The sequence below is a fragment of the Sminthopsis crassicaudata genome, chromosome 2 (genome assembly GCF_048593235.1).
Source record: "Sminthopsis crassicaudata isolate SCR6 chromosome 2, ASM4859323v1, whole genome shotgun sequence".
In the NCBI taxonomy this organism is placed as follows: Eukaryota; Metazoa; Chordata; class Mammalia; order Dasyuromorphia; family Dasyuridae; genus Sminthopsis; species Sminthopsis crassicaudata.
Window position 1 is genome coordinate 343096126 of NC_133618.1, and position 21424 is coordinate 343117549.

General features: G+C 34.3%; 1 long non-coding RNA gene across 1 annotated transcript; it reads right to left on the bottom strand.

Moving 5' to 3' along the window:
* Positions 1–983: 983 nt before the first annotated feature.
* LOC141556461 (uncharacterized) lies at positions 984–4437 on the bottom strand. The gene is made up of 3 exons (XR_012486537.1): positions 3678–4437; positions 3151–3195; positions 984–1205 (listed from the first exon to the last, which is right to left on the bottom strand). It is a non-coding gene; the product is annotated as an uncharacterized LOC141556461 (long non-coding RNA).
* Between the last annotated feature and the right edge of the window lie 16987 nt (positions 4438–21424).

Below are 21424 nucleotides of genomic sequence, written 5' to 3' on the forward strand. Positions count from 1 at the left end.
TTATACAGTTATCTTGCTATGTGCAATTCCACACATATTTCCACAATTATCATGCTGCACAAGAAAAATCAGATTAAAACAGAAAAAAAATGAGGAAAAAAAAAAGCAATCAAACAACAAAAACAAAAAAGTGAAAATATTATGTTGTGATCCACACTCAACCTCTACAGTCCTCTCTAGGTGCAGATGACTCTCTCCACAAATCCATTGAAACTAACCTGAATCACCTTGCTTTTGAAAAGAGCCTCATCTATCAGATTTGATCATCATATAATCTTGTTATTGCTGTGTACAATGTTCTTTTAGTTCTACTCACTTCATTTAGCATCAGTTCATATAAGTATCTCCAGACCTTTCTAAAATCATCTTATCTGAATCTAAAATTCTGAATCATCTGAAATAATTTCTTATAAAGCAATAATATTCTATAACATTCATATATCATAACTTATTCAGCCATTCTTCAACTGATGGACATCCATTCAATTTCCAGTTCCTTGCCACTACAAAAAAGGTCAGCCTCTAAGAAATCTTTACCTGGTCCTATTTACTCCCCGCTCCTTATTTCATATTTTTGAAGATTTCTCACACCAATTCTGATACATTTCTTCCACTGGGATATCCTTGTTATCTAGGTCTTCAGGCTCATTCCTCTCTTCATTATCAACTGTAACCCACCCTCTACCATTTAGAACCAACTCCTGCCTATCAGTGGAAACTTTCAGGAACCATTTTAGCTAAGAAATCTTTGAATTATTTTAGTAATTAAGTGCATAAGCAACCTGGTGATAGGATAATAGAGCTTACAGCAATGAACAGGAATCACAGACTGTGCTTCCACCAACTCCCACTATCTGGGCTGGAAATCCTGTCATCATAGATCAACAGATTGGCATCTGCCAATTTAATTGGCATCCATGGAACTATAGCACTGTCAAGGTCTGGTGGCCTTAGGGCCATTATCCCATCATTCCCACCTTAAGCAGTCCAGATCCAAATTAATTTGGGACAAAGGTGCAAATGTCTCATCTTCTGGAACTGCTTCAGGCTGATAAAGCTGGCCTTGCCTAGTAGGCTCCAGACTGAGGACTGGAGACAAGTGACTTGTAAGCAGCATCAGCAGTATCTGGGGGGTGCAGGATGTCATTATCAGGTATCAGATGACTTCAGGTTGATCAAGTAGTTGGAATTTCCTGATTTGGAATCTGGAAGAAACTCTCACATGTTGATTAAAAATGCAAGAACTAAATATGAGCAAAAAATAAAAGTGGAATTAGTATAGGGGTTACTAGAGACTCCACTCAGAGAAAGACTTGGGGTGGGGAGATGAGGCTATCATGAATGTCTCTCATTCAGACAGCTTTTCCTAGAATAAATTCCAAAGAACATTTCCCCCAAATTCATGCTTTTGTTTCCTCAAAGGAGTGGGTGTAATGGGTGGAACACTGTGGTCTTGAGTATGATTTGCTTTAGCAAAAACTCTACAGCCTTTTCAGTCTTACAAGGGAAGGCTTTTATCCAATTAGTACAGAAGTTAATGAAAATCAAAAGCAGTTTGAAGCCTCGGTTAGGGGGTATATGTGCAAAATCTTTCTGCCAATCCTCCTCTAAGTATGTATCTCTTCTCCAGATAGGTTTCAGGATGGGGGGGAAGAGAGGGAGAAGGTTAACAACTCTTTCAGAATTTACTTGCCTGAGAGTTATATGAGGAAATGCAGGAGTCAGGAGTTGGGGAATTAAAAGTGCTATGGTCAGGGACAAACTAGCAGTAGCACAAGCCTGTAAGCCTGTTTCCCTTGGCCTAAAGTGAATCCCTTTTTGTTGTCCTTTACGAAATATAACAGAAACCTCTCTACGTCCATGGACAGCTTACAGTAATTATTCCCATGCATATTTCATGCAGGAATGTTCTGGTGGTCAAAAATCCTCTCTCTTTCCATATAGCTTCCAGAGAGAACTTATCCTTTCTTTCCATCATTAATTTATAAGACTCCTTTCTATGCTCTCCTACTCTACCTCATATCTACCACTCCTAGTATCCATTCTACCCCTGTCTCCCTCTTTTTCTCCCTCTTTTTAACAACCTATCACATCAATAATTCTTAATAATTTTAGGTTTCAATATTATGACAATAACCCCTACTTAATTAGCAATTTCACAATTTTCTTAAGTGATAGCCAAATAAGTATACTATAGCTTATCACAAAGTGAATAGGAATCTTATGTAATTTTATAGTTGTTTCCAATTTTAATCTACACACCAATTAATAAGTTATTTAAAAAATTAATACTTTACTTTGTGATATTCCAATTAGATGTTCCATTGAAACTATCAATTGCTTTTGCAAATCAATCTTTCTTGTCATTACAAACAATCTGGTCTTAAAAAGAAAACTTTAAGATTCACAAAATAGCTAACATCTAAATAACTTTGGACCACATTTCATAATTTATACATATGTCCAAAAGAACTGACAAAATTTTAAAGCATAAAGTCCAATTTAAAAGCTTTGGGTAATTTTTACAAATTACCCAAAATACACTTTAGAAAGCAACATACTTCATCTAATTAGGGGATACAAACATGTGATCTTTTAAGGTGAATTACCAGAACTTTGTTTTAATAATCTATGTTTCAATATTTGCACACAAGTTTCTAAGATCTTGTGCTTAAAGTAAACAAATTCACAATTCTAGCACATACCTGTTAATAGTGATCATCTCATGTAACTGTAATAGTAAGAGATTCATCATATAAAATTGACAACTCATTTTAATATCTAAGGGCATTCCTGATGTAAAAGCCAATCACTTGAAATTGCTCCTGTTTAACAAAGTTTGTAACTCAAGTTATTTTTCAAGCTAAATAATCTTACTCACAAAATAGTTTTAAGAAGTCTAATCAACTTACAATTTAAGAAGAATTCCAGGAAAATACTCCTCTTCATTTCCTATCTAATTACTTTCTTTGAATGACATCTGCTTTCTTTGTTCTCTTTTACTCCCCCCAATTCAGAGCTGCATATTCTCAGGTTTCCATGCTTTTAAAATGCCAACTTAATCAGATAAAAAAAATTTTTCCCAGATATAAATATTTAGTTACAAGTAAAATCTCAGTTCTACAATTTTAGAAAGAAACAAACCATTACCTTTTGATTGTCTTTGTCGTCCACACAAATCTTTTTCTTGTTCCTCTGTGAATCAGAAAAGGTTTTCAGACTAGGCTATTTGCTGCCAGGTTTTAAAAGCAGTCAAGCGCTTTTCTGTTTTCCCTAAAATTCCCAAACTCTTAAATCTTCTGTTAACATAGTGCAAAGGAATTACAATTTACATAAAACCACTTTTACTATCATATCTCAAATAACAAATTTCACTGAACTGAGTGAGTTTATTCTCTTTCTCTTTATTGTATGCACTATTCTCCTCATGGAAGCCTTAATTTAATTGAATTTGCTTCCAGATTACACACACAAAAATCATCTGTTTCAACATTGGCATTGTCACGTCTAAAAATCCATATAAAGTTATCAAATATGAAGCAATTAAATCCAATAAGTTCATATAGCATTTGTTTTATGCTAAGCACTTTTGCAATCTTAAAATGTCCAATTGCCAAACTCCCCAATCATTGTTCTCAAAAATTAGCTAATTTCTATTTCTATTGCCCCCAGCTTACCCAGTGCTGGGGTCCACAGGAAAAAGTCAGACTTTTTCCCCTTTTAAGGCGGGAGTCAAGGGTGTTAAGAAATCTTTCCCAGTGTTCTAACTGCAATGTAGAAGTTTCTCTTCTTGCTCGCTGCGTTTTAAATCTTTCCAGATAACAAAATCTAGCTCACATAATAGACATGACACAGACATTCTACACAAAGACATAAACAAGACACAGACAAAAATTACAATGAAGAATACTATCCCTTTACCAGACAAAAAAAATAAGCAATATATCATTAAGTGCACTCTCTGGTGGTATTTTAGATTTTAGCTCCAAAGATTTGGGTTTGGACTGTGCTTTCCCCTTTCCCTTCTGAGGAGAGAAGCTCTAATTTCATGGTTTGAGATTCAGTAATCTGAGAAGAGTAGCTCCAGTCTCATGAACACAAAGCCTCTCAACTCGAATCCCCAAACCTGGAAAAGTCACCCCCATCCAGCAGTCATCCAGAGCACCCCTGCTTTGTTGCTGTTTTATCAAGACTTTTTTTTGGCTTACTAGGTGATCCCAACATCCCCTTCAGGCTAAGGACAGTCCAAAGGCACAGACAGTGTTACTTCTGGATTAGGCACACTTAAATTCCCTGACTGTCTCCTTGCCCGCAGGCTTCTTCAGAGAATTTACTTTTGCTTTATGATTTTTATCAAGTGTCTCCAACACTTTTGGCAGATGCTTCACAGAGAGGGAAGCTGAGAGTCCTTGAGGATGATTGAAGAAAATCTTTCAACTGCTGCCTTTACTTGTATCAAAACCCCCAACTGTCTCTCTGAGAAATCATGTGATCCTGGATGAGCTCCCATAAATTGTGTGGGATGGGGCATTAGACCGCCTTACCAAATTGACTGTTCAGAGGCATCTTCAGATACAAACAGAAAGCATTTATTCGGTCCTTGCATGAAGAGGTCCAAGCATATCAATTGACCATCTCAGTGTGGCATGTGGCTCTGGGCTGGAAACGGAGTGAATTATATAGCAGAACACTTGGGTTCATTGGATGGACTGAAAAGGAAGTAACCAAAAACTAGTGGTTCCCAATGCTGTTTACTTCCTGTGGGACACATAACTTCCTAAAACTTGGCCTTAGAGTTTGACTTTTTTTGCCCTACACCCTCTGAGAATAGGGATCACGTGACTTCCTGAAACTTAGGCCTAAGGGCCTATAGCTTCTGAAAAATCTTCACCTGGTCCCATTCACCATGAAGATCATGATTGCCACTCTTCCTTTTTTTTTTTTTTTTCCTTCAATGATACATAATATCTTTAGAAAAATAGACCATATCATTTATATACTTCAACAACAATTCTATATGATGATCAATTCTGATGGACATGGCTCTCTTCAACAATGAGATGAAGCAAATCAGTTCCATTTGTTCAATAATGAATCAGCTACACCCAATGAAAGAACTATAGGAAATGATTATGAACCACAACATAGCATTTCCATTCCCTCTGTTTTTGTCTGCTTGCATTTTTAATTTCTTCTCAGGTTATTTTTACCTTATGTCTAAGTCTGATTTTTCTTGTGCAGCAAAATAACTCTATGGATATGTAAACATATATTGTATTTAACATCATATACTTTAACATATTTAACATGTATGGGTCTACCTGCCATCTAGAGGAGGGGGTGGGGGAAAGGAGGGGAAAAATTGGAACAGGTTTTGCAAGGGTCAATGCTGAAAACTTACCCATGCATATATCTTGTAAATAAAAAGCCATAATAAAAAAAGAAAGAAAGAAAGAAAAACAGATAAATATTAGGGCATAAAAACTTTATAGCTAAATGCAGAGAAAAAAATATTAAATGCAACATTTTTAGAGCATGAAGCAGTAAATTTTTTTTTAATAAGGGGACCATGGAAACAAATTCAAAATTAATGAGAAACTAAGTAATCTAATATTAAAGCAGGAATGGATTAAACATCAAATTATAGAGACAATAAAATATGCCAAAATTAGAATGCAGTAAAGACAGTAATCAAAGGAAAATTTATATATATTTTACTTACATCAAATGGAGAAATCAGTGAATAAGATATGCCATTAAAAAAAAAACCTAGAAAAAGAACAAATTTTAAATCCCTAATTAAACTCCAAATTGGAAATCCTAAAAATTAAAGGTGAGATTAATAAAATTGAATGTAAGAAAACCATTAAATTAATAAATGAAACTAGGAGTTGTTTTTATGCAAAACAGAAAAACCATTGGTTAATAGGAATTTTTAAAAAGAGAAAAAAATTAAATTATTACTGATGGGGTCAAGGTATCAATTTTGAAATAAACATGTGACAAATTTACAATGGCAATTCTCTTTGGCAAAAGGCAGGCAAAATAGGTAAATAGTAGCTAGAAGTGGCAAATATGAAATAAGAGTTGGGAGAGCATATTATTAGACTAACCTAATTTCTTAAAGAGAAAAACACTATAAGAGGGAAGGCAATATGAGGAAGGAGAGTAAATAATCTCATAGTGGGCTTAATCTTAGAAAGAAGTTAGCAAAAATTATTATCACAAACTGATTTTTTATAGGGGAAATATAGCCTTGGAAGTTTTCCAAGCATAAAGCCATGAACTCAAGAAAGAAGAGGGATCTAGGAGGAGAGGAAGTGAATGGAACTTGAAGGTGGGGGAATCAAGGAGCCAGATGGAATGTACCAGCAGACCAGATACTAATCAATATCTCAAAAGGTTGTTTGAAGATAATCAGACTCAGGAAGATGGACAATGAGTGTTGATAAAGAATTCCTTCATCACAATCATTCTTTTCAGTCAGGATAATCTGGGAATTATTTGATAATAGCCAGATGGGCTTCTTCCTGACAAGGAAAGATAGTTTACATCACTATAATCAAAATGAAAAGAGCAAATTTATCATTAATAAAGATGAAATCTAAGCAATTTACTAGAAGTTATTTTGCCTAACTATACCCCAACAAATTTAACAATTTTAGTGGAATGTAAAAATACTTACAAAAAAATATAAACTGCCTAGATTAACAGAAGAGGAAATAGTTTATCTTCATAAAACTATTTTAGAAAATTTTCTAAGAAAAAAAATCATCAGGACCAGAGAGATTTACAAATGAATTATACCAAACATTTAAAAATCAATATTAATTCCATATTAAATAAATTATTTGGAATACTAGACAAAAAAAAAAAAGAGAGACCAGCCAAACTCTTTTGTGAAACAAATATGGTGCTGATATCTAAACCAAGAAGACCAAAAACAGAGAAAGAATATTATAAACCATCCTTACTAATGAATATAGATGCTAAAGTCCTAAATAAAATATTAATTAGGAGACTACAACATGATACAACAAAGATTATACATTGTGACCAAGTATGATTTATAGCAAGAATGTAGGAACAATTTAACATGACAAAACCATAATTGTTTATACAAAAGTAACAAAAACATATGATTATAATCAACAAGTGCAGAAAAGGCTTTTGACGAAATACAATATTCATTAAAAATCTTTGAAAAACAGGTATAAATGGATTTTTACTTAAAAATGATAAGAAATATTTTATTGCTATTGTTAGCATTTTTAATAAATACTGAAAATATTGGAGATAATGGGCATCCTTGTTCACTTCTGTTCTTATTGATCCCTTAAGGCTTCTAACTTATTACCAATATTTTATTAAAAATGCTAGCAATAGCAATTAGAAAAGAAAAAGAAATTGAAGCAATCAGAATAGATGACGATGTGGTAATAAACTATCTCTTTGCAGCTAGATATGATCATATACTTGGAAAATCCTAGAGATTCAACTAAAAACCTCATTGAAAAACTAATTTTTTAAAAATACTTTTTATTTACCAGATATGTGCATGGGTAATTTTACATCATTGACAATTGCCAAGCCTTTTGTTCTAATTTCCCCTCCTCCCCCCCCCAGATGGCAGGTTGACCAATACATGTTAAATATGTTAACATATAAATTAAATACAACATATGTGTACATGTCCAAACAGTTGTTTTGCTGTACAAAAAGAATTGGGCGGACAAAAACAGAGGGACTGGGAATTCCATGTAGTGGTTCATAGTCATCTCTCAGAGTTCATTCACTGGGTGTAGCTGGTTCAGTTCATTACTGCTCTTTTGGAACTGATTTGCTTCATCTCATTGTTGAAAATGGCCTCATCCATCAGAATTGATCATCATATAGTATTGTTGTCGAAGTATACAACGATCTCCTGGTCTTGCTCATTTCACTTAGCATCAGATCATGTATGTCTCTCCAGGCCTTTCTGAAATCATCCTGTTGGTCATTTCTTACAGAACAATAATCTTCCATACTATTCATATATCACACAATCTATTCAGCCATTCTTCAATTGTTGGGCATCCACTTAGTTTCCAGTTTCTGGACATTACAAAGAGGGCTGTCACAAACATTCTTGCACATACAGGTCCCTTTCCCTTTTTTAAGATCTCTTTGGGATATAAGCCCAGTAGTAACACTGCTGGGTCAAAGGATATGCACAGTTTGATAACTTTTTGAGCATAGTTCCAAATTGCTGTCCAGAATGGCAGGATGTATTCACAATTCCACCAACAATATATCAGTGTCCCTGTTTTCCTACATCCCCTCCATCATTGTGTATTATCTGAAAAAAAATAATTTTATCAAAGAAACAAGATATAAAATAAATTCACACAAATCATTAGCATATATATGTATATATATATATATATATATATATATATCACCAACAAAACCCAAAAGAAGAGATAATAAGAGATATCCCCATTTAAAGTAATCTTCAAAAGCATAAAATACTAGGAGTATATATCTGCCCAGGATCTACATGAACAAAATTTTAAGACATATTTTATACAAATAAAGTCAGAAAACAATTGGAAAAAATCTTCATGGATAGGCAAAACTAATAATAAAAATGACAATTCTATATTGTTGTTCTATGGAAATGATGAGCAGGTTGCTCTTAGGAAAAAAAAAAATCTGGAAAGTCTTCCATGAACTCAAACAAAGTGAAATGTACTATCTCCAAAGTAATAGCAATGATCTGGGATAACCAGTTGTAAATGACTTGACTTTGTAATTCTCAGTAATACAATTATCCATGACTATTCTGAAGGACTTATGATGAAAAATCTTATCCTTATGCAGAGAAGGAACTGATTGTGTCTGAATATAGATTGAAGCATTTTCTCTTTCTCTCTCTCTCTCTTTTTTTTTTCCTGGAATATCAAATTCCAGGTCCTTCTATCCTTTCATGTGGAAGCCGCTAGGTTCTGGGTAATCCTAATTGTGGCTCCTCCAAATTTAAATCGTTTATTCTTGGCTGCTTGCAATATCTTTTCCTTGGTGCGATAGTTCTGAAATTTACTCATGATATTCCTTGAGGATTTAATTTTGGGGTCTCTTTCAAGAAGTGATCAGTGAATTCTTTCAATGGTTATTTTACCTAATAAGTTTTCTTTTATCCTGTAAGATAATGTCTAGGTTCTATTTTTTCATCATGGCTTTCAGGAAGTCCAATAATGCTTAGATTGTCTTTCCTAGATCTATTTTCCAGGTCAGTTGTTTTTCCTAGGAGATGTTTCATATTTTCTTATATTTTTTTCCATTTTTTTTGTTTGTTTTTAGTTGACTGATTTTTGAAGTCTTATTGAGTCATTTACTTCCATTTGTTCAATTCTAATTTTGGGGGGATTATTTTCTTCAGTTACCTTTTTTAGCTCCTTTTGCTGTTGGCCAATTGTATTTTTTTGTTCATTGGTTTCTTTTTCCATTTCACAAATTTTGTTTTTCAGTGAATTGATGTCTTTTTCATATCTCTTTTGTAGGGCACTATATGTTTTTTCCCATTCCTTCTTGCAATGATCTCATTTAATTTCCCCATTTTTCTTCTAACTCTCTTTTAAGATCCTTTATGAAATCTTCAAAGAAAGCCTTTTGAAGTGGGGACTAGGTCATGTCTCTCTTTGAGGCTTCATCTGGAGTTGCTTTCCTTTAGGAACCTCAGGATGTGAGGTCTATTCTTCTCTTTCTCCATAAATGCTATCTATAGTGAGAATTCTTTTTGGTTTTTTTTATCATTTTTTAAGGCTTGAGATCTGTTCATTTCAAAGGAGAGACAGCTGCTTTAATTTGCCCTGGGGCAGTTCTGCTGATTGATTTCCAATGGTGGGTAAGGGTGGCTAGGTCCAGTCTTCTTCCAGGGCTCAGTGGTTTACAATTTGCCTTTTACAAAATGCAGATCTGCCAAACAACTTGCTTGCAATCAGAACAGAGTGGCCTAAGAGGCTCACATAAGATTCCCAGGTGCATGGAAGTTACTCTGACTTCCAGCCCCAGTTTCTTGTCCAAGTCTCCCCATGCTGTGGTCTGGGCTTGGCAGACTGTCCCCTTGCCTTTTTGAAATAGACCTGTTCTGAAATTCTTCCAAGGTAACTTCTACAAATGTGTTATACTCCAAATATTTGTGGGTTCTTTGACTTCAAAATCAGTCTTAGAGGCTTAATCTGCTATTGGTTTGAGAAAAGGTCAGAGGAGGTCACAGAGAGTCGTGTCTGCTCTCCCTCATCTTGGCTCCCCACCCCCATCCCGTGCCCCTACCTTTCTTTAAAAGCCTATTTTGTAACACTTTTTTTGGGGGGGTGGGAGGGTTGGATTCCCAATCCTTTTGGACAATATGTATCTTTATGCATTAAATGTATTCATTATCTGGCTGTTCCATTGTATTTTATTTCTCTGAGTAGGTGATGAGATGAAGTCCAAAAACAGTATAATCAGTGGGTAGTGGGGTCCCTTTTTTTTTTTAATTTAGTTTTTCTTAAGGATTTTTCTTTTCCTTAGGATGAGAACTCTATGTGTTTGTTTTGGTTTTTTGCTGAGGCAATTGGGTTTGAGTTGCCCAGGGTCACATAGCTAGGAAGTGTTAAGTATTTGAGGCCAGACTTGAACTCAGGCCCTCTGGTGCTCTATCCACTGCACCACCTAATTGCCCCAATGGTTTTTTTTGTTTGTTTGTTTTCCCACAACTTGACTTTTATGGAAATGTTTTGCATAACGTCACATGAAGTTTCTTAATTGTGGGTGAGGATAAGAGAGAGAACATAGAACTCAAAAATTTTAAAAACAAATGTCAAAAAAAATTGTTTTGAGTGTAACTGGGGGAAAAATTAAATATTTATAAAATATATTAACTCAATATTAAATATATAAATCCATTTTTTAAAAATGACACTTCTACCAAAATTACTTATTCAATTCCATACCAATTGAATTTCTAAAAATTATTTTATTGAACTAGAAAAATGACATAATTCATTTGGAAGAAAAAAGCATATCAAAGGAATTAATGTAAAGGAAGCTTTAGCAGTGCCAGATTTTAAACTATATTATAAAGTGATAATTATCAAAACAATCTGGTGCTGGGGAGAAATTGAAAGATATATCAGTGGAACAGAGTAGACACAATACATAGTAGTAAATGATTATAACAAACTCAAATTTGACAAATGCAAATATTTAAATTCTGGGAATAAGAATTTGTTATTTGATAAAAATTGCTAGAAAAAACATTCTAGCAGAAATTTTACATAAATCAATATCTTACATAATTTACCAAGTTAAGGTCAAAATAGATATATTAGCTGGATATGAAGGGAGATATCATAAAAAAGAAACATTTCTTATATGAATAGGAGAATTTATGAATAAACAATAGAAAGTAAAGCACTGTGAGATATAAAATGGATAATTTAGATTCCATTAAATTAAAAGGAATTTGTACACATACTGAGGTTCAGAAGGAACTCCAAAAGGTTGGGGTTACAGACCGGTATCACAAGGTGTCTCAAAAGAATTGACAGGCTTCAACCCATCTCCAAATCAAGGGACAAAGTTTATTGTAATTGTAACTCCATTTAAAACAAGCTAAGTGCTTTAGAATTTAGTAAAGAACCAAGAGAAAGAAAATAAATTTTTAGGACAAGGTTAGACCAGAGCTTCATGTTATTTATTTGCTAATGTTATGTTTTACAGATAGGTTTGAAATTGATCTATTCACTATTGTCTCAGGAACTTGGTTATTCCTGACCAACAGATTATATGTAAGTCAGTAATGTTTGTAGGATTATTCTAAGGCCAGAAGACTTAAGAATCATTGACAGATTGTTAGAACAACAGCATTGTAAGGCGGAGGGAGAGCAGGGGGAGTTGGGAGACACCACTGATTCTAAAGCCAAAAGATTTTAGAATCATTGACAAATTGTTAGAACAGAAGTACTCTAAGATCAAATTATTGCTGTATTTCCCCCTAGAAGCTATTCTATTCATTTTTCCCCTTTCAAGCACTTTAAACCCCAAATTCATTAGGGACAAAGGAACAGAGTTCTCATCTTCTGGAGCTGCTTCATACTGATAAGGTGTGTAGAGCTGTCCCTGCCTAGTGGCATCCAGACTAAGTAAGATAGGCATGTGACTTGAAGATGGTGGCAGCAGCATCCAGGGGGATCAGAATTAATTAACCAATGATGTTCAGGTTGAACAAGTAGTTGGAACTTCATAGCTTGGAATCTGGAGGAAACAAATCTTACAAGTAGGTTAAAAATGTAGAGACCAAATATAAGCAAAAAAAAAAAAAAAAAAAAAAAAGGAATAATTAAAAGTGGAGTTAGTATGGTGGTTACCAGGGACAATAACCAGGAACCCCACTAAAAGGAAGATTTGGGAGGTAGATGAATGTCTCTCATCCAGATAGCTTTTCCTAAGATAAATACCAAAGAACATTTTCCCAAAATTCCTGCTTTTGTCTACTCAAAGGAGTTGTGGCAATGGGTAGAATAGTGGCATTATACACAGAGAAAGGAGTGCTTAAGTGGCCTAGGGTGTAAGCACCATAATGTTTAAGAGGCATTAAGCATTAGGTAGAGAGGATGATATGCAGAGTGGAGATAATAATTAATCTTAAATGGGTTTGATCTCCTTTAGCAAAAACCTCTGAACCTTTTCTGTCTTACAAGGGAAGGCTTTTACTCAATTAATAAAGGTGACAACAAAAACCAAAAGCAGTGTGAAGCCCTTGAAAGGGGACATGTATAAAATCTGTCAGTCTCCCCCAGGTATGTATTCCTCTGAACAGGCTTCAGGATGAGGTGGTTAATAGCTCTTTCAAGATTTACTTGGGCACAAACTGGGCGGGCCTGACAAATCTGTTTAATTGTTTTTCCTAGCTTATGACCAATTATGATCTATTGTGAAAATAGATTTCACAAGAGATTGGAGACCATTTTTTCCCAAGTGAGTAGCTTTGTGTAGGCTAAAGAAAAATTTTCACTGACTAATCTCTGGGATTAGAAGTTGGCCTGAAAGTGTTTGAAATCACCCAGGAGAAAGGGTATAGTCCCTTTCTTTAGCAAGGAGTTGTTCTTGGGAGCTATATGAGAGTGTCAAAGTTGGGGAGTTGGGGGATTAAAGGTGCCATGGTCAGGCCCCTAGATACATTATTTTTAAAAGTTAGGACTAGGGGGCAGCTAGATGGTAGCTAGGTGGCGCAGTGGATAGAGCACCAGCCTTGAATTCAGGAGGACCTGAGTTCAAATCTGGTCTCAGACACTTAATACTTCCTACCTGTGTGACCCTGGGCAAGTCACCCCGATTGCCTCAGGGGGAAAAAATTTACCACACATAGGAGATTTTAACAAGTTTTATATGTATAAACTTATCCTGGTGCAAAGGATCAATCATTAAATAAACTTATAGATTCTTACTAAGCATATGAGAACTATACATCCTAAAGAGACTCATTTCTCAGGGCTGATGACCTTGCTTACCCTGATAGCTTCAAGAAAACTAGCAAGTTTACAAATTAAGAGAAATTGACTGAGACCCCAGAGAAGGGGCTGAGCTTGCTGTTGCTCACCTCAACTATTTTTAGTGTTTCATAGGCTGTGCTATTTGATACCTCTCCCCACTCTGTGAAGTGAGAAAAAGCTATTGTATAGCTCATACTAGAAGGTAAACTGATAAGGCTTTCACCTAATCCCTCTTGCTCTACACACAGTAATCACCAATTTTAGGTTTAACATGATGACAATAACTCCAAATAACTTAATTAACAATTTTAGAATTTTCCTAAGTAATAGCCAAATAGTCTTATTGTAATTTCCTCTTAATTTTCTAGTAAAGGTGAAAATACATAATTTCCTAGGTTACATTTACAAAGCATTATAAAATGGAACTAAACAAGACTAAACAAACTTTCTACTTTCTTTTAGTTGACAGGACTCTCAAAATTTTGACTCTTTGATAACTCAAAATCAGGCTGTTTGTTGCTAAAGTTTTTCAAGCAGCAGCAAACTGTTTTATTCTGTCCTCAAGCTGTTGCAGCTTTGGAAGTATTCAGGAGGATTTCTATTCCCTTAAATAAGTTTCCCTTTTGTTTTAGGGAGAAAACAAGAAAATTCTTAAAATTGAGATAGAGCAGATTTTAAAATTGACTTAAAATTAGTTCATGAGATTCTCTAAAACCTAATTAAATATTCTAGACAAACTGAATTGCCATTTATTTGTGTTCCAATTCACACAAACTATTTCTCTTTTGTGAGCCAGGAAAGTACCTTTTTTTTTTTTTAATTGACAGGGCCCTAGATAACTCAAAAGCTGGTTGTTTGTCTCCTGTCTTTTTTTTTTTTTTTTTACTTAAAACTTTTTCTTTTCTTTTTCTTTTCTTTTTATTTATTTTTTTTGTTTAATTATAACTTTTTGTTGACAGTACATATGCTTGGGTAATTTTTTACATTATCGCTTGCACTCACTTCTGTTCCGACTTTTCCCTTTCCTCCCTCCACCCTCTCCTCTAGATGGCAAGCCATCTTATACATGTTAAATATGTTATAGTATATCCTAGATACAATATATGTATGTAGCACTGAACAGTTCTCTTGTTGCACAGGGAGAATTGGATTTAGAAGGTAAAAATAACCTGGGGAGAAAGACAAAAAAAATGCTCACAGTTTACACTCATTTCCCAGTGTTCCTTTTCTAGGTATAGCTGATTCTGTCCATCATTGATCAATTGGAACTCAATTAGATCTTCTCTTTGTTGCAGATATCCACTTCCATCAGAATACATCCTCATAGAGTTTCGTTATGTATCTCCTAGTTTTGCTCATTTCACTTAGCATCAATTCATGTAAGTCCAAGCCTCTCTGTATTCATCCTGCTGGTCATTTCTTACAGAACAATAATATTCCGTAACATTCATATACCACGATTTACCCAACCATTCTTCAATTGATGGGCATTGATTCATTTTCCAGTTTCTAGCCACTACAAAAAGGGCTGCCACAAACATTTTGTCGCCTGTCTTTTTAAAGTAGCAGCAAACTGCTTTTTTGTTATCCTAAGTTCCCAAATTCTGTTAACACTATCAATGCAAAAAGATTACAATTTACATATCCCTTTAGTGAGCTTTAATTAGAGCTCCTTTAAAATTGCATTTACTATAATATCTCAAATAACAGTCACTGAACTGAGTGTATTTTCTTTTTATCCTTCTCACCCCTTCATCCATGTATCCCTGCTGCATTCAGGAAAGGAGAGAAGGAAGAAAAAAGAGACTCTTTACTCTATGCACTATCCTCCAAGTCTTGGGAAGGTCTTAATTTAGTTGAATTTGCTTCCAAATTACTTTATGCACAAAGAGAAATCATTTACCTCAGCATAGCCATTATATGTTGGTAATATCTAAAAACCCATATAAAGTTATCAGATATGAAGCAATTATATCCAATAAAGCAGTTAACATTCATATAGTATGTTTTATGCTAAGCACTTTTGTAATAATGTGATCTTCACAACAACAATTATTTCTCTTTACATATCAGAAAACTGGAAAGATGAAATAATTTGCCATAAATTACGTAGCTAATACATTTCTGCAACTGAAACAGTAAGATGGGCTTACCAAACACAGAGGCTGACTGGCACATACTGCCTCACAGGTGGGGCAGAATTTGAGTTACCTTAAGTTCTTTAACATTGTTTTCTTAATCTGAATTGATATGAGAGGAGTTAGCAAATAGAGGGATTTGAACTGATATTGATCTTGTTATCAATCCCCACAACTGAGATGCACTCAGGACTCCCCAGAATGTAGTGGATGAGGTGCCTTAATACCTTTTGGGGTGCTTTCCCAAGGGAGCAGAAGGGTATTCCAGACAAGAGAGGAATCAAGGAAGAGTTAGTAAAGTTGTTACTTACCTAGTTTTTGTTTCTTTTTTCCTTTCAGAATAGGGTAGATTCATGGAATTATCCCTAATGTTTCGGGAATTTTTCTTGCCATCTTAAAATGAATAATTGCTAGACTTCCTAATAATTCCTCTTAAAACTTTGAGAATCTGCTAAGATGTTATTTTAATTTTAATTAGGTAACTTTATTTCTGTTACCCCCAGCTTGACCAAAGCTGAGATCCATAGGAAAAAGTCAGGCTTTTTCCCCTTTTACGATGAGAGACAAGGATGTTAAGAAATCTTTTCCAATGTTCTTACTACAGTATAGAAGTTTTTTTCTTGCTGACTGTGTTTTAAATCTTTCCACGTAGCAAAATCTAGCTCATAGAACAAACATGACACAGACATTCTGCACAGAGACCCAGACACAGATAAAAATGACATGAAAGAGGCCTGTCCCATCTTTTCTGAAAGTTATTCTTTGCCAAAATTGGCATCCCAGAGAAGGTGGAAAGTGGCAACAGTTCCTAGGAACTTTGCCAAAAATTGCAAGAATTTCCAAGACTGGGCATCCCCAGTCAAGGAAAATTTGTTGAGCATGGAGCTCACAATGACCCAGAAAACCTTCTCTCAATTGCTTGGGGTATCCCATTTATAGGATTGAAGGAGAAAAAAAACTGGGGAATCAAGCTAGAGGAAGCCAGTATGGAGTCAACAAATGTTGAGATTCAAAAGGGACCCCAAAAGGTTGGAGTCCACAGACTGGTGTCATGAGATATCTGGCAGGCCCAAAAATTGGGATCTTTGGGTTTGTCAAACACTAGATTGCTATAGATTAACTATTTTGTTCTGTGAACCTAACCTATTCCACTGATCAACTAGTCTATTTCTTAGCCAATACCAAGTGGTTTTAGTGAATGCTGCTTTATAATAAAGCTTTAGATCTAGTACAGCTAGGCCACATTCATTTGATTTTTTTTTTCATTAATTCCCTTGAAATTCTTGACCTTTTGTTCTTCCAGATGAATTTTGTTGCTAATTTTTTTTCTAGATCATTAAAAATAGTTTCTTGGGTATAGAACTAAATAAATAGATTGGTTTAGGTAGTATTGTCATCTTTATTATATCCACTCAGCCTATCCAAGAGCACTTAATATTTTCCTAGTTGTTTAGATCTGACTTTATTTGTGTGGAAAGTATTTTGTAGTTTTGCTCATATAGTTCCTGACTTTCTTTTGGCAGATAGATTCCCAAATATTTTATACTATTGACATTTATTTTAAATGGCATTTCTCTTTGTATATCTTGCTGCTGGATTGTGTTGGTGATGTATAAAAATGCTGAGGATTTATGTGAATTTACTTTGCATTCTGCAACTTTGTTAAAGAATAGTGTTTACCTTAGAGAACCCCAAAGAATGTACTAAAAAGTTATTAGAAATAATCCACACCTTTAGCAAAGTATACAAAATAAGCCCACATAAACCATCAGCATTCTTATATGTCACTAACAAAATCCAACAGTTAGAGTTACAAAGAGAAATTCCATTTAAAGTAACTACAGATAGTATAAAATATTTAGGAATCTATCTGCCAAGGGAAAATCAGAAACTATATGAACAAACCTACAAAACACTTTCCACACAAATTAAGTCTAATCTAACCAATTGGAAAAATATTAAGTGCTCTTAGATAGGGCGAGCAAAAATAATAAAGATGACAATACTACCTAAACTAATCTATTTATTTAGCGCTATATCAATCAGACTCCCAAAAAACTATTTTAATGACCTAAAAAAAAAAAACAACAAAGTTCATATGGAAAAACAAAAGATCAAGAATTTCAAGGGAATTAATGAAAAAAAAAATCAAATGAAGGTGGCCTAGTGATACCAGATCTAAAATTATATTATACAGCAGCAGTTACCAAAACCATTGGTATTGGCTAAGAAATAGACAAGTTGATAAGTGGAATAGATTAGGTCCAAAGGACAAAATAATCAATAACTCTAATAACAGTGTTTGACAAACCCAAGGACCCCAGCCTTTGGGATAAGAACTCAATGTTTGACAAAAATTGCTGGGAAAATTGGAAATTAATATGGCAGAAACTAGACATTGATCCACACTTAACACCGTACACCAAGGTCAGGTCAAAATGGGTTCATGACCTACGAATAAAAAATGAGATTATAAATAAATTAGAGAAACATAGGATAGTTTACCTCTCAGACCTGTGGAAAAGAAATGAATTCATGATCAAAGAAGAACTAGAGATCATTATTGATCACAAAATAGAAAGCTTTGATTATATTAAATTGAAAAGTTTTTGTACAAACAAAACTAATGCAGATAAGATTAGAAGGGAAACAATAAACTGGGAAAACATTTTTACAGTCAAAGGTTCCAATAAAGGCCTCATTTCCAAAATATGTAGAGAATTGACTCTAATTTATAGTCTAATTTCTTCTAATTTATAAGAAATAAAGCCAATCTCCAATTGATAAAATGGTCAAAGGATATGAACAGACAATTCTCAGATGAAATTAAAACTATTTCTGGTCATATGAAAAGATGCCCCAAGTCACTATTAATCAGAGAAATGCAGATTAAGACAATTCTGAGATACCACCACACACCTGTCAGATTGGCTAGAATGACAGGGAAAGATAATTCAGAATGTTGGAGGGGATGTGGGAAAACAGGGACACTGATACATTGTTGGTGGAATTGTGAATACATCCAGCCATTCTGGAGGGAAATTTGGAACTATGCTCCAAAAGTTATCAAACTGTGCATACCCTTTGACCCAGCAGTGTTACTACTGGGCTTATATCCCAAAGAGATCTTAAAAAAGGGAAAGGGACCTGTATTGCAAGAATGTTTGTGGCAGCCCTCTTTGTGGTGGCCAGAAACTGGAAATTGAATGGATGCCCATCAATTGGAGATTGGCTGAATAAATTGTGGTATATGAATATTATGGAATATTATTGTTCTGTAAGAAATGACCAACAGGATGATTTCAGAAAGGCCTGGAGAGACTTACATGAACTGATGCTGAGTGAAATGAGCAGGACCAAGAGATCATTGTATACTTCAACAACAATACTATATGATGATCAATTCTGATGGATGTGGCCATCTTCAACAATGAGATGAACTAAATCAGTTCCAAAAGAGCAGTAATGAACTCAACCAGCTACACCCAGCAAAAGAACTGTAGGGGATAACTATGAACCACTACATGGAATTCCCAGTCCCTCTGTTTTTGTCCGCCTGTATTTTTTATTTCCTTCACAGGCTAATTGTACACTATTTCAAAGTTTGATTCTTTGTGTACAACAAACAACTGTTTGGACATGTACACATATATTGTATTTAATTTATACTTTAATGTATTTAACACATATTGGTCAACCTGCCATCTTGGGGGGGGGGGGAAGAAGGAGGGGAAAAATTAGAACAAAAGGTTTGGCAATTGTCAATGTTGTAAAATTACCCATGCATATATCTGGTAAATAAAAACTATTAAAATATTAAAAAAAAAAAAAAAAAAAAAAGAATAGTGGTTTAGTAGAATCTCTGGGGTTCTCCAAGTATACCATCATATCATCTGCAAAGAGTGATAATTTGGTTTCCTCATTACCTACTCTGATCCCTTTAATCTCTTCCTCAACTCTTATTGCTGAAGCTAGCATTTCTAATACAATATTGAATAGTAATGGTGATAGTGGGCAACCTTGTTTCACTCCTGATCTATTGGGAGTGATTCTAGTTTATCCCCATGACATATGATGCTTCTGGATGGTTATAAAAAGATGCTACTGACTGTTTTAAGGAAAAGTCCATGGATATTGGATTTTATCAAATGCTTTTTCTCCATCTATTGAGATGATCATGTGGTTTTTGTTAATTTGATTATTGATTTAATCAATTATGCTAATAGTTTTCCTAATATTGAACCAGCCCTGCATTCCTGGTATAAATTGTACTTGGTCATAGTGTATTATCTTGGAGATGATTTTCTGTAATCTTTTTGTTAATGTTTTATTTAAGATTTTTGCATCAATATTCATTAGGGAGATTGGTCTATAATTTTCTTTCTCTGAGGAAAAAAAAAATTTCCTTTCTCTGTTTTCAACCTATCTAGTTTAGGTATCAATATTATGTCGGTGTCATAAAAGGAATTTGGTAGTACTCCTTCAATCCCTATTTTTAAAAATAGTTTACATAGCATTCGAGTTCATTGTTCTTTAAATGTTTGGTAAAATTCACATGTAAATCATCTGGTCCTGGGAATTTTTTCTTAGGGAGTTGATTAATAGCTTGTTCTATTTATCTAAAGTGGAACTGTTTAACCAATTTACTTCTTCCTCTATTAATCTTAGCAGTATATATTTTTAAGCTATTCATCCATTTTATTTAAGTTATCGAATTTATTGGCATAAAGTTGGGCAAAATAACTCCTAATTATTGCTCTAATTTCCTCTTCATTAGTGGCAAGTTCTCCCTTTTCCTTTTTTAGACTAACAATTTGATTTTCTTCGTTCCTTATTCTGATCAAATTTACCAAGGGCTTATCTATTTTATTGGTTTTTTCATAGAACCAATTCTTTAGTTTTATTTATTAGCTCAATTTTTTTTTTACTTTCAATTTTGTTATTCTCTCCTTTTATTTTTAGAATTTCAACTTTAGTGTTTGACTGGGGGTCATTTTCTGCATTTGAATTTGAGGTCTTTATGTCCTAATATATGATCAATTTTTGTATAGGTTCCATGAACTGCCAAAAAGAAAGTATATTCGTTTCTGTCTCCATTTAGTTTTCTCTAAAGATCTATCATACCTAACTTTTCTAGTATTCTATTTACACCTTTAACTTCTTTCTTATTTATTTTGTGGTTTGATTTATCTAGTTCTGAGAGAGCAAGTTTGAGATCTCCCACTATTATAGTTTTGCTGTCTATTTCTTTTTCCAGCTCTCTTAACTTCTCCTTTAAGAATTTAGATGCAGGGCAGCTAGGTGGCACAGTGGATAGAACACCAGCCTTGAATTCAGGAGGACCTGAGTTCAAATCTGGTCTCAGACACTTAACACGTCCCAGCTGTATGACTCTGGGCAAGTCACTTAACCCCAGACTCAGGGAAAAAAAAAAAAAAAAGAATTTAGATGCTAAACTACTTGGTGCATATATGTTTAATATTGATATTGCTTCATTATCTATGTTACTCTTTAGCAAAAAAAATAGTGCCCTTCCTTATCTCTTTTAATTAGATCAATTTTTGCTTTTACTTGATCTGAGATCAGGATGCTTTTTTTACTTTACCTGAAGCATAATAGATTCTGCTCTACCTTTTTACCTTTACTCTGTATGTATTACCTTTCTTCAAATGTGTTTCCTGTAAACAACATATTGTAAGTTTCTGACTTTTAATCCAGTCTGCTATCTGCCTCTGCTTTATGGGGGAGTTTACCCCATTCACATTTATG